Raw genomic sequence first — 12,143 nt, 5'->3', positions numbered from 1 at the left:
TATATATAGTATGGGTATGAGTACCCAAAAAGAATTACTGTCTACAAAAAGAGATAAGATCCCATTAAAAACATTACATGTAAAAAGGTGCAAGTCTCGCAACGCTTCTACTGCAAAAAAGTTTTGAGATGTAATGTGAAACCAAGTCGGTAATTTTAATCAGGGGTGTTAAAACCGTATCAATAAGATATCTTTAATTTGTAATACATATAATGACTTGGCAATCGCACATAATGCTTTACTCCTACGTACCGTACTCGTAAATATGTGTAATGCTCAAACTGCAATTAGCGCTAGCGATTCAATTAGAATTATTTTATTTTTAATAGGTAACGATGATCCTTATGTCATTATGTAGCCGTGCGATGGCCAAGTCATACGTATTACCATTTGATGTATTTTTTGTTGCGTCCTGCCGAGTTTCTTGCACCGGTAACCTCTCGGGACTATGGTGTAGGGTTAGAACCGGTGGTATTTTTTTTACTATGATTGAAGATGTAAGTAATATTTATTAGCACAAATTAACAAAATATAATAACAAACTTCATTAATAAAAGCTTTCACTGACTAGCACGAAAATTTCAATCCACGACCTCCATGCCAAAAGTCACCCACCTAACCGCTCAGCTATGCCTCTAAACTGTGACACAAAGCACCAGGAATTATCACAATGACAATAAAATAATTCATAATGTAACAGTTTTCATTCCCTTTGGAGATGAAAATCTTGATACTGCATCGCTGCTATAAAACTCCCTGTAAGAGATAATAAAAGTCAGAACTCCCCTTACCCTAATTCTAAAGGGGGTATGCCCCAGGCCATAAACATCTGCTAACATTTCAGGGCAAATGTGGCGTTCCATGTCTAAAGGACCCTTGAGGCCAATTCAAATTTGCATTTTGACATAAAAATTATAACATCAAACATCAACATTTATTCAGCAAATAGGGCACCAGGGCACCTTTACACGGCAACATGGAATTTACATACAATTATAAAATACATCTAAGCCGCAAATATCAAATCAAACTAAAGTATTATTATCACTTGCCAGTGTGTCTCGCTCGTGCTAATACATGTACGGACAGTACGAGTGAAACGCAATCGCGAATGATAACAAAATGAGAACATTTAGATATCCAAAAGTATGTTTGAATTCGCCTAAATGCTTATTTATCATGCGTACTTCCAAATCTTATGATTTGTATATCAGGCAGCCTATACACTACAAAATAAATAAAAACAGCTTCTGAAAGAATACAAATTTCATAAGTAATTAGACATTATTACTACTTTTTGTATAAGCTCGTTTAAGGACCCTTTTCTACAAAATTTTGAAAAAAATTATATTTTAAATTTAAAAAGAAACAAGCTAAAAATACACTTATTTCCCTATATTTTACTAATATACAAAAAACACCAAACCTTCGATATACCTATCCTTAACTGAAAACTTTCATAAAGCCCCTTTTCACTCGATCTGCCGCAAAATAAATAATTGAACACCTCTGTGATAAGATTTAGGAAACTCTGGCGGAAAATTTTCAGTTGAGCCTCAACTTTTTCTTGTTTATGGGTCAATCAAGTTTTTTGTAGCTATAATAGAAATTGTTGTGCGACCGAAATATAGGTCAATTAACTTGTCGCTAGGTCTCTTTGTATTAAGGGGTTGTAATAAATAAATAAAACCGGCCAAGTGCGAGTCGGACTCGCGCACGAAGGGTTCCGTACCAATACGCAAAAATCACGTTTGCTGTATGAAAGCCCCACTTAAATATTTATTTTATTCTATTTTTAGTATTTTTTATAGCGGTAACAGAAATAATAATAAGAATAATTTTTATTTATAATCAGAACGACGCATGCACAAAGATGTCCGGTAAGCCCCAAACTAGGTAGGCTGAGCCAGGAGCCTGTATCTTGGGGCTTACAAAAGAGTAAGTAACAGTTTACGGAACTAAATATATCACCAATTTTAATGTGTAGGCATACCTTTGTACTTTGTCTGAAATAAAAGTTTTATTTTTATTTTATTTATTAGCAAGCGTAGTTTGGGACCCAACTACTTTGGTACATTTTAGGTCAAATCAATCTTATTTTTAACACGCTTTTATTAGGTCGACCTGTATGTAATTAACATGTAATGGAATCTTGCATTTGATCCACTTCCCGGTTTCCGATTGAGCTGAAACTTTGCATACACATGTAAGTCGGGTGATAATGTAATATTATGGTACCATCGAGCTGATCTGATGATGGAGACAGGAGGTGGCCATAGGAACTGAATCTGAGAATCTGTGATGAAACAACGCAACTTAATTGTGTTAGGGGTTTTTAGAATTGTCTCGATGAGTATTACTTGTCTGTCGTAAGAAAAGTACAGTCAGCGATAAAATAGTGTACCAAAAATGAAATTTATGCCAAAAACTTATTATTTACATAGTTCCGTAGATATTTTCGCATTGATTTCGACACAGCTCTCCGATAAGTCGCCGACGGGCAGTCATATCCGCCACGGTAATGACTCGACAGATTGCAACGCTAAGAAGATTACACATGTAACACTCTGCCATTGCAAACTATGCTGTATCGCTAGAGAGATAAAATAGTAATTTCAATGGCAGGAAAGAGAAAATATTAAAAGCCGTCAATGTAAAAGCGGAAATTAAAGGTACTAAATAAAATTTAGATTGAATTTTTATATTTAAGACTAAGGGAACATATTATAAGGATAATTTCGTTTTAATGCGAACTTTTTATAACATTCTGTCCATTCCTTTATCTTACATATTAGGATCTTATCTTACTCTTAGGGAAATCTTTAAGAACTTTGTAGCTATCAAGGCTACTAAATATTACTAAAACTAAGGAGACTATTGTTCCTAAGTACTGCAACACATTGTTGAAAATTTTAACAATTTGCTTTTGTGTATCAAAGGGAAATATTTAGAAGATTGTTTTAACGTATTTTTGTGCCACCCTGTAAAAAAATACATTTGGAGCTGGGTCATCGCCTGCAGGTTGGCCTCGACCCCTCCGAGTCATTCCTGGCGCTGAGATCTCCATCTCGGTTCAACGCGGAAACGCAGCAAGCGTGATGGGCACCTTTGGGTTGGTAGTGATGTGGGGTGGATTAGTAATCAGAATCACTTACTATAAGTAGTCAATAGTAGTCAAGGGTTGCGTTTAGGTTAAAGCTTTTGATTAGTATTTTACCATACAAAATAGAAACGTTCCTAGCAAACGAGCGCTAAAGCTTCAAATTTCAATAAATTTGGATAAAAAAATAAAACTGTGGAACATTTATACACACGTCGATGTAACATTTTTAAATCCCCGCGAGGATTAAAATGTGGAGTACCGCAAGGCTTAGTCTTTGGTCCGGTGCAGTATAAGTAATATGTTATTAAAAAAGTCTCCGCTAACTGGAAAGAGTATGCATAAGGCTAAGGCTTCTTTGTGAAGCTAAGTTTTGTTTGAGGTTTATCCCTTCTGTCTGTCTGTCTGTTACCTCTTCACGCTAATAAAGCTGAACCAATTAAGATGAAATGTAGTATGGATATATTTTTAAGGATATACAATTATTTTATCAATCATCGTCATCATTTCACGTAGACGAAGTCGCGAGCAGGAGCTAGTTTTTATATAAATTAATTACCTACATCGGAACATCGGCTGAAATGCCAATTCACCTTGAACAATTTGTTAATTTAATCTTGTTACGACACTACTTTAAGAGCACCAATAAGTGCAAGCGAGATGTCCAATAGCTAAGTTTTTTTTTTATCAATGCGTCATTATGATTAAATTCCAGGTTACAAATACAAATACCTTATTCTGTAAACTCAAAAATTCATTGTATTTTTTTGGAAACGGTACTAACTGACGTGCCCTCAACATGCCTCCTCAAGTGCGATGTATTCTAATGACACGATTCTTTCAGTGCATTGTGAGTGCACCAATCAGTGTCAGCGATCGTCGATCGTGTCATAACTAAATATTTTGATCAAATTGTTAAATCAGAATCGACTTACATAGATGGTTTTTTAATTTAATTACTAAAATTTGTATTTACATGTAATGAAAATACAGCCTACTTATGACACAATTTTATCAATCTATAAAAGTTTAATAACATCAAATATTCAACCAAATTTAATCCAAATAACCTAACTATAAATTAAAATGTCACTTACATCATCATTAATGTAATTTTAGTTACAATTTTACATAAGCATAATGCTAATTAACATACTCATCTCAACAATTTTATGAAAATAGCCATTTTTATCTGAAATTGATTCAGCTTATAATGTAACTAGGCCACGACCATTCTCTCCAAAAAATAATTTCATACCTAATTTTCTTTAAGTAGATTAATTCAAAAAGTTTCTATTTGTCCAAGATTGTTGATTCTGAGGGTAATTAGATTTTTGAAATCAAATTATGAACGATACCCAATCTGTGTCATCAAATTAATAACTTTACTTCAAAATTTCTAGCTGAAATTTGTTAAAAACTTATTTTATCGTGACCTTCAACTTTGCGAATAATTTCAGGATAAATAACTTTATTGTCACCTTATTATAGCATCAATTCGTATACCTAATATTTTATAATTCGTAGTTATAGTACCTACGAACTACTTTGTGTAAATCTAGTCAGCAGGTAAAACACAACGTAAGGGGTGCCAAGCCAGGTAAACTGATGATTTGATCAAAAGCGTAGGTACATACAACCAGCCGTTGTGATAAAATGAAATAGATATGGAGGGATGAAAGTCACGTGATGCAAAAGGTATTAAGTAAGTATGAATGTACCCCTCCAAAGCTCTATGTAAGAGGCAAAAGAAAACTAAGGAAAAGGTAGTGAGAAAAGATGGACAGTGTGAAAGATGATAATGAAATGAAAGCAAGTAAATGATGAGATGACGAACAACAGAAAGTACCCCAAGTAAATGGGAAACATACGAATGATAATGATAACCTTACTTGTCACAGTGACAATCAATATAAAAGCTGACAAGGTACGAAAACTGGCAGGTAATCTTGTAAATCGTAAATCTTTAAGTGACACTGAAATCAAATTCCTTTACCGGACGTGTCGCATGTGCTATGATGATGATGAAGATGAAGTCAATATCGGAAGAACCTACAATGGAGTAGGTAAAGCACGTGACGTCACCTACAGAGCATTGACTCTCTTGTAGGCGCAAGTGACACGCTGCAAATATCGTAGGAATTTTCTTCAAAGATCGCTTAAAATATGAACTCAAAAAATGTTCATTGGAAGGCTTGTCAAACCAAATCAAAATCATTTATTTTCTGATATGGCTGTCTGAGGACCAAACATAATTATCATACAGACTAACATACGAGTAAATACAATAATAAAACTCTAAAAAAACTATAAATAATTTTGGCGACACAGCAGCTGTTTTCTGCTGCGTCATCTGTTCCGGTGTATTTAGCTAATATAGTGCGTCAAGCAAATCTTGTCAGTAGCAATGTACTGCAAATTAAAGTAGGGTAACACCATGTAACACTCAAAGAGCAGAATTGCGCTAAGAAAAGCAGCAATGTACATCGAACCAAAACTGTTTATTTTTCCGCCCTTCATACGTCAGTTCGAGTGAATTATCATAACCTCAAATTTTAGTAATGTTTACCGTCAACGAGCATGATTGTACATTGTAGGCACCTTAGCTTTGCTTGAGGTCATGCATAATCTTGGTATTTAATGGTGACAGCAGAAATTTCTCTTGAAATAGAAACGATTCAGAATGTAAACAATAAGATGATGGCTGTCATTCATGATCCGCATTCCACACACAGATGACACGCGATTTTGGAATTATTCGAACACAGTGTTGCTAACCCGCGATTTTTCAAATTTGCCGCCTTTTACTACTGACAAGATTTGGTTGATCCAGTATATCTACGGAACTGCCGAAGTACCGCACCCTTCCTTCAGAAGTCAAAGAAAATCGGAAGTAGTTTGGTGTCAAATTTTATAAATATACAATACAATACAATACAATACTCTTTATTGCACACCTCACATACACGTAGTTTACAATAAATGTACAATAACATAAACAAAGACAATAGAAGTAAAAACAGGCGGTCTTATCGCTTAAGAGCGATCTCTTCCAGACAACCTTTGGGTATCGGAGACAAAAGAATTAGAATATACGGTAGGTGGCGCAAAGAAAAAATATGAAAAGACGAATTGAATATAATCAAACAACACAAAACATTAAGAAGGATAAACATACTTAAATACGTATAACCATAAACATACATCTAGGCATACATACATACATAAAAACCATATATTAAATAAAGAAACAACAGTGTCAATAATTATAAAAATAAAAACGAAGGTAGGGAAAGATAGTATTCCTTAAGGTAATATAGTTTGTCAAAGGACTGTCTCATTTCAAACATAGACAGAGAGAATCATACTATCTTTGTCTTACACTAGTACTAGCACCCAAAAGAAAAGACTGAGTATAGTTTTCCTGGTTCTTACTGACTGTCAAATTGGTTTTACCAACTATACGAGGTTAGGAACGAACCGAACCGCTTTTAACTTGGCCAGCTCCTCTGGAATCCCCAAGCCTGCACCGCGTCCGATATTAAAATGATAAGTATTCCGCCGACCTTAATATAACCTTATTGGCCGCACCCGGATTTGGAGCCATCCCGAAAAAGGATCGTCGATATTCGATATTACCAGTTTAATTACGTTTAGCGAGAGCTCGGTTAATTTTTGAACTTAAGTTTTATATAAAGTGACATCTGGGACGTGAGCCATTTTAAATTTAAAAGTTGCACTCTACACTTTTTTTTTTTAATTTGGAGGTTTCTATGTTGTATTCTACTCAGAATCAAGAGCTCTTTCGATCCTAATAGGAGAAAAAAAGTTTCCCAAGGGTTTTATTTCCATTCTGTTACCATTTTTCATGGACTTCGTATGACGGTTACGGAATAGAAAGAACAAAAAATATGTTACGCATTAATTGGAGTAAAAGAGAAAGGTGGCAATCTGCGAACTTCGGTGTTCGCGGTAGACCCTCTGTAGATTATGCTTTTCGCCTGAAACCAACCTCTTAGCAATTCTCAACGATTTTCTATCAAATAGTGGGAATAATTTTATTACTCCAAACTCCTAGTTGACTGGCCTTTCGCCAGATTCGGTATAACTACGTTTGGGAGTATGCCAGCGCGAAGCCTAACTCACCTTAATGCTTCATATTCCCGAATTTGCCTCCTCGCTTGTAAACCTGTTGACAAATGTTTTTACATTAGTGAGATTTATGACGTTTTTCTCTATTTTGATCAATAATCCGGTACTTAAAAAATTTCTACATAAGATCGCTTTTTAGCAATAAGACCGCCTGTTGTGTGCCTTAACTTTACGGAGCAAAACATGTCAAGCAAGTCAAGGATTTTTATGCTATTTCTACTCAAAATCATGCACATTTTCGAGGTATCGTCTTGGGTCGTCCCATTCGTTTTTCGTCAAGTTCTTAAATTAGTCCTATTCTGCTTTCGCACCCATTCTACATTCGTCACAATCGTCGGTGGTTTTCAATGTAGAATTCGTGACGAAAGCAGAATAGGACTAATTTAATACCATTTTCGATCCTAATAGGAGAAATAAAGTGTCTCAAGATTTTTTCCAATCCGTTACAAAGACTTTGTATGACGGTAACGGAATGGAAGGAACTAAAAATTTATGAAAATAATAGAGGGCATCTTTTTTCCTAAAAACTCGTGATTCTTAGTAGAAATAACATACAAATTCGCAAATCAAAAAATGGAGTGTGAATAAAATGATCAATTTCATATTTTAACCTCGTAAGTCCCCGTGTACTTGTACAAGTACAAATTAAATTATATAATAAATAAAAGAGCTCCAAATTCAAAAGCGCCAAAATTGCCCTGGGTCTTACCAGGATAACTTTTACTGGTTAATATCATAGTTCATAGTATTACGATTTACATGTAACACATTACATTTACACAGTCGTAGGTACTGTGGTATCAGAAGGGAAGGGATTGCAAAGAGCGCGGTGGGCTGACTAATTAATTGCGCGTTGACCAGTGTAGAGGCTGAAGGGATGGGCAATTTAGTTTAATCCTTGAATACATTTATATCGATATAAGTATAATTCGGGCTGTTCAATTTCTGTCACAGAAACACGGTTAATTAAAAATAAAACAACGGGTTGCACTCAGGGAGTGCCGGCGGAAGTAAAAACTCAATCACTATTGCAAAATGTCTGCAGCACTGTGTATAATTGAGGTTAACGCCATCTAGCGTTATTTCGTCGCATTATTTGAAACCCCTAAGCACATCACTCGAGTTATATTATTACCAGTTAGAGGGAAACTCACTAAATGGCATTTAAATCAATAAATAAAAACTCAATGACATTGAATCTTACAGTCACGTGACACCTGTTACGAGTTTAACAATTTTTCCCCATCACAAAAAGTGCACAGCGCCGCTAAAGAAGTTTTCACTTCAAAAATAGACTTGTCAATTCTCATATGAATAATGGGGAGTGGGTCTAATTGACCCGAACATAGGTACAATACAATACAATACAAATCCACTTTATTGCACAACCTCAATAAAACATTTACAGAGAGAATGACAATATAATACACGAGGACAAAAACAACAGGCGGTCTTATCGCTAAAGAGCGACCTGTTCCAGACAACCTTTAGGTAGTGGAGAAATGATAATATGAATATTGGTACATATAAACCGTCGTTGCACTTTTCAAAACTGATCTGTAACTAAAAGCTAGGTAAATAATAAATAAAAGCTGGTAAAATAAATACAAATACAACATTTTTTTTTCACTAAAACAGATTTGAAAATGAATCGTGAATATCGATACCACGAGCCCCTCACTACGCGCCGCTCTAATTGCCGCCGCCATTTTTGCTCGATCTGCGGATTTGTCACGTGACCCCGTCGCAGCTCGACTTACAAGCTCTAAATAACTAACTAACCCAAGGGGGCAACTAATATTCATAATTCATAAAACTTTACGGGCCTGATTTAGTTACATTTTGTTTTATCCCTTTCTTACAAATACATAAGTCAAAATGACAGATAAGGATACAAGATTATTAGCTAATTGAGGTTTGTAGGGTGTTTATGAATAAGAGGGTTAATATAACTTTACTGCATTTGTAACATACACAACTTTTACAAGCTTTTATTAACTAAAATTATATGTATGCAGGTATTTATTAAAATAAAAAACCGGCCAAGTGCGAGTCGGACTCGCGTACGAAGGGTTTCGTACTTAGACGCGAAAAACGGCAATAAAAATCACGTTTGTTGTACTTATTTATTTATTTTATTATGTTTTTAGTATTTGTTCTTATAGCGCCGCGGCAACAGAAATATCACGGTTCACGAGATACAGCCTGGTGACAGACAGACGACAGAAGAACAGTAGAGTCTTAGTAATACCGTTTTTACCCCTTGGGTACGGAACCCTAAAACGCATTTAACCGATTTGCAAGACCGAAGTGTTCCGTGAACAAAGTTTTGTACGGAACACTAAAAATGAGGTGCTTCTTAAATATTACATACGTGTATGTAATAGTAATAAACCTACATCCTAAAAGATCATACAAAAGAACAGTAATATTTCGTATAAAAGTAATATTTCGTCGAAATTAAATGGCACCTCTAATTCTTTGAGGGGAGTTAACGTGGCCTGACGAGTAGGCGGTTCGCGGTTCGCTTCCCCGACGATGCCGATCCATAGAATACCTCTCACAGGATGGTGTTTAAGATTTTATAAAAAAATCACGATACACATTACAAAATGCTACTGCCGTATTCGAACTTCAAGATATTCACAAGAGACGACACGTACTAGATCCATTCTAGATACGTTATAGTTTAGATTTCAACTAGTTCTCTTTTGCAGTGCAATTCGGGCAACCAATGTCAATTTTACGATAGATCGTGTTAGATATCTATTAGATGTGAATTAGATGAATTAGATCTCTAAGTAATATTTTGTGGAAATCGTTCAAGAGTATCTCCAGAATCGCGGATATGTCAAATTTGACAGGTTAGATCTTAAACATATCGTTATCGTATCTTGGCGATGTCTAAAAGATATCTAATAGATGTCTATTACAAAATCCGAATAGGGCCCCTAGGCGGGCTCTCTGTTCGTAGGCGCTTTTCGCTACATACGGTTTGTCCCGTGTTATCGGCTACGCTTCGTAGCTCGCGCAGGTAGTACCTAAATGCCTTTCCAAATGCGACCAGGATCCCGTTTGACCACATTGACATTAAAAAAATATCAATCTACTAATCTAAAAATTCAGCGTAAAAGATTTCCTCTGCAATTTTCCTCTCTGATATGCAACCAATTTTCACCTACCACTACCACCTAAAGGCACTATACATAATATCGACCCGGATATGGATCGTGCTTCGTGCTACCTTTGGTGTTGTTTTCGAGCTCCCGATATTTCGACGCAGTTACATGCGTCTTATCACAGCCCATATCACGGTCAATATATTTTAATAAGTCTAGTAAAACTAACCGTGAATTATTCCAAACTGTTAAAGGCACTATACCTACTTATTCTTTGCAAAGAAATATTTACTGCCTTACGCGCCTATGCGTTGTCTCACTCAAATACCGAAACGCCGTCATCAATTTCATAATCGCGTAGCCAGTGACGTAGCTAGGCGTGGGCGAAGTGGGCCGTCGCCCACGCCCCCCCCCCCCCCCTAAGAGAGGCCTCGCTCGAGGCCCCTTCGGACACAGTGAAAGAAAAGGGCAGATGAGATTTCGCCCACGGCTAGATTAGTTCACGCTAAGCCACTGCCGCGTACGCGATCTAACGGGAGACATCTGTGCCGCGATCACATCCATTAGCGTGTGTTAAATGTAGCTGACTCCGCGTCGGGAAGTGGCATGAAAATACAAGCTAAATTACGCAAAATACGACTTTATAATACCGCCGTCAAAGATACGTTCACAGTTTTGGACCTTACTCCATTGTAATAAAGGCGAAAAATGTAAACATATTTCTGAGACTGTGCAAACACTGGCGAAAATCTTGGAAGTGATTTATTATGGCATCTTCGCTTTCTCAACATAAACACATTTAAGAGCCTTTTAGTCTAGACGGTAGAGTCTGGCTAGCCAAAAATTGTTGACAGATATTTCGTTGCTGTATCATCAATTGTCTATGATCCAAAAAAAAAGCTAAAAGTCAGTTGTCAATTTATGTCATTCATTCAATTTGTTTGCGGTTTATAAGGCGTTTATTTTACATAATATTAATAATGTCTATACTGAGTGAGGTCCGCAAACTATTATTTAAGGTATCTGCCCACTACACCGTACATCATACCATGACCGTGCCATGAACGTATCAAGCACGGAATGTAATGCGACACGGACTACTATGCCCACTACACCGTGTCCACATTGTTTCATATCCGTACATAACGGGTTTAGTGCCCGTAGTAACTGCGTATCATCCCCATAGCATCCGCCTATAATCCCCGTAGCATCCGCGTTTCATCCCCTTAGTACCCGCGTTTTATTCGCGAGAGCCAGACTCGTCAGAAAGAGCGAGCGAATGGTTGTCATATTGGCAAGAGCGAGCAACAGATACGGCAACGCGTTTATAACGGGCTTAGAACGGTCACCATACGCGGTTATAACCCGTATGCTCACCGTTTCGCCGCTTGCACGCACCGTTTTGGCAACGTTGCGTGCCATGCACGTAGCGTTTCGGCACCGGCAAAATATCCTCGCCGACCATTTTTGACGGTCCGTGCATGGCACGCTACGGGTATGGTCGGTGACGGAACGGGCTAGTCGGCATAGTCTCATACTTTTTAATACAAAGAATATTTTTTTGCCTGACGCGTTCATAGCACGGTCATGCTATGATACGGTGTAGTGGGCAGAGACCTTTAAGCTCGTAAATAATTACGACAATGTGCGAAGTCGACGTACACGTCTACACGCTACAGCGTTGTATAACGAAAAACTGCAATGTTTACAAGTCGTAACCAAATGTAAACAAATTAGGAAGTTGGTGCTCTATAAATGCATTTAACATATTT

General features: G+C 36.7%; 1 protein-coding gene across 2 annotated transcripts in view; it reads right to left on the bottom strand.

The window, feature by feature from the left end:
* Positions 1-12,143, bottom strand: part of LOC134657451 (alpha-2 adrenergic receptor) — a 547,428-nt gene that overhangs the window by 417,740 nt on the left and 117,545 nt on the right. For both annotated transcript variants that reach the window (XM_063513009.1, XM_063513010.1), the window contains exon 2: positions 7,247-7,289. The gene's annotated coding sequence lies outside the window, so the exon portion shown is untranslated. The remainder of the gene's footprint in view (positions 1-7,246; positions 7,290-12,143) is intronic.

The sequence above is a fragment of the Cydia amplana genome, chromosome 20 (genome assembly GCF_948474715.1).
Source record: "Cydia amplana chromosome 20, ilCydAmpl1.1, whole genome shotgun sequence".
Classification (NCBI taxonomy): domain Eukaryota; kingdom Metazoa; phylum Arthropoda; class Insecta; order Lepidoptera; family Tortricidae; genus Cydia; species Cydia amplana.
Note: the sequence above shows the minus strand (reverse complement) of the source record. Positions and strands in the feature narration are given on the sequence as shown.